A 2,494-nucleotide genomic window follows, 5' to 3' on the forward strand; every position below is an offset into this window, starting at 1 on the left:
GTTGCTGTTTAATTTTTTACATTGTTACCGTGTTATGTCATGAATAAGGTTTACCTGCTGGGGGTTTGATGGATCAGCTGGACAATACAGTCAAAGACAGACTTCATTCATCATATGCAAGAATCCTAGTTGGATTTTTGTTTTCACTCATATTTTTGAACCAAATATTGAAAACAATTCTGACAGACTGGATACCTGGTCAGGGTGTACATTACCTTGTACTCAAGCATCCCAGGACAGAGCCCTGCCCCACCATGAGCCTGGGTGGATACGTGGTTATAATATAAAATGACTGATACTGAATATGAATATTTCATGAAGTATAATACAAATTCCTAGGTGTTTGTTATATCCATCAAGAGTAATATTGATTACATATGTCTGAATTCCTAACCCTAACCCTAGCTCAACAGACCACAATGCCCTGGACTGTCAGTATTATTACATGCTGTGAACATAAGTAGCTTTGATCACAGTTTATGTTGTAAAAGAGAAGGAATATTGAAAAAAAGATCAACATTGTGATATTATTTCTTCCAAACTGACCAGAAACATGCTTGTCAGACTCTCACAGCACAGGATCAGACTCACTGTGCATGACGGCTCAGGCCAATGATGTCTGTTAGATTGTCAGTTGTTTAGTGCTTCTGTACAGTTAGGGTCACCATCTCTATTTCAGTATAATTAATATGCAGAAAACACTAAAAGTTGATTGTCTTCCAATATTCTAGCATAATTAGAAAAATTAGACTTTGTAAGTACATATTGTTACAGTCCTAATGCCAGTATGATTCTTCATAACTCCTGCTTTGAAATACTAAAGTTTAAAAATTACCTGATGAAAGATAATTTACAGTGGCAGTCTGTCAGGATAATTCTGACTGTAAGATCACTGTATTAATCTGAATCCTTCTGAAAGGTGCTGTGAATGAATGCTGATGCAACTCACTGTGGGAAAGCTGTTAATAAAATGAATCTGTGACACATGCAACACATTCACAGAGGAAGAGGACACAAAGGGAGGACACGCAGAGGCTGTGTTAAAGTCAGAAATCCAAATCTTTAGTCAAAAACAGGCAGCGGTTAAAAACAGGAAGACAAGCAGTCCATCAAACAGTCTACAGCGTCAAACATTCAGAGAATTCAAACAACAGTAAAAAAATAACTGGACACTGAAAAACGTAAAGCAATGTGAGACGAAACAAAAGGAAGCAGCAGAGTATATTTACTGAATTATCATCAATTACAAAAGAGAAAAACGACGATTTCTAAGGATTATTTTCTTAATTGCAGGCAGACTGTGGCTGGTAAAGATGGAAACATAAAGAATGTAAACTGTGTGAGTTTGGTGAACTTTGTTAGTAACAAATGAGGTAAAAAAAAAAAAGAGAGAGACAAAAACTCAGTATTCATTAATAATTAGAAAGCATCTAAACATTCTGGTCGTGGATTTTTACAGTCTTAGTTCCGCTCGCTGTCATCATTATAATCCTCATGATCAATGGGTCCTGAGGTGGGCGGGGCTGTCTCTGGTGATGTCACCATGAAGGAACAGCGTCTGGCACATGTTGATGAAACATCCCAGTATACTGGTGTATTTTCCTCTCCAGCTGTTGGACAATTGACACTTCAACATTAAGGGGAAGAAGCAGAAACAGTGTTAGGTCAGGTGACCACATGGTTTCTAAAGTAACTGACAGCAAGTAACCAGGCCGTTAGAAATGGATATCATGTGTTTAGAGTTACTGTAGTTAGGTAACTCTACTTACCAAAAGCAGCAGCACACAGATGAAGGATCAGATGCTGAATGTTGCAGGAACATGCTCATGTGTGGTGATCATTCAATGCTGCTCCTGCAGGTTAGACAGTCCAAGACTGATATCCTGCCCATCTGAGAGTTTGAAAACACACATGCAAAGATTTATTTTGTATTACAGTCAAAGAGGGATGTTCGATTTTGTCCTTTAAAAATGTTTGTGTATTTGAAAGCACTAACATTTTATGATGACTCGGATCGTCTCTCTCTAAGAGTATCTCCTTTAAAGGGGAGACAAGTGTATCCACTGTCAAAGGAGTTTGCAAAGAAAAGCGTCTGGACTTCTTTGAGTTGCTTGAAGACGTTTCACCTCTCATCCGAGAAGCTTCTTCAGTTCTAAGGTCAAATGGCCGAGAGTCCCAGATTTAAACCCAGTGGGAGTATCCCCCCAAGGAGGGACAAAGGACCCCCTGGTGATCCTCTAATCACATGCGCCAAGGTGTGAAAGCGGGTGTGGGACCTAATCAGCCAGGGTTTCGGGTGAGCTCATTGTGAAACCTGGCCCCACCCTATCATGTGATTTCCTGAGGTCAGATGGCCCAGGATGTGAGTGGGCGTTAAGGCGTCTGGGGAGGGAACTCAAAACTGGATTATAGATGGCAGACAGTTGGTGTCGTAAACCACCGCCTCTGTTCAAAGATGGTCGCTCACAGTGGACATAGATGGCCTCTTTCACTC

At 40.2% G+C, this 2,494-nt stretch overlaps 1 long non-coding RNA gene across 1 annotated transcript; it reads right to left on the reverse strand.

The window, feature by feature from the left end:
- Positions 1-1,225: 1,225 nt before the first annotated feature.
- On the reverse strand, positions 1,226-2,066 carry LOC102079488 (uncharacterized). Its single transcript, XR_002061711.2, has 3 exons — positions 1,997-2,066; positions 1,770-1,891; positions 1,226-1,627 (listed from the first exon to the last, which is right to left on the reverse strand). It is a non-coding gene; the product is annotated as an uncharacterized LOC102079488 (long non-coding RNA).
- Positions 2,067-2,494: the final 428 nt, after the last annotated feature.

This window comes from Oreochromis niloticus, unplaced genomic scaffold, assembly GCF_001858045.2.
Source record: "Oreochromis niloticus isolate F11D_XX unplaced genomic scaffold, O_niloticus_UMD_NMBU tig00001669_pilon, whole genome shotgun sequence".
NCBI lineage: Eukaryota > Metazoa > Chordata > Actinopteri > Cichliformes > Cichlidae > Oreochromis > Oreochromis niloticus.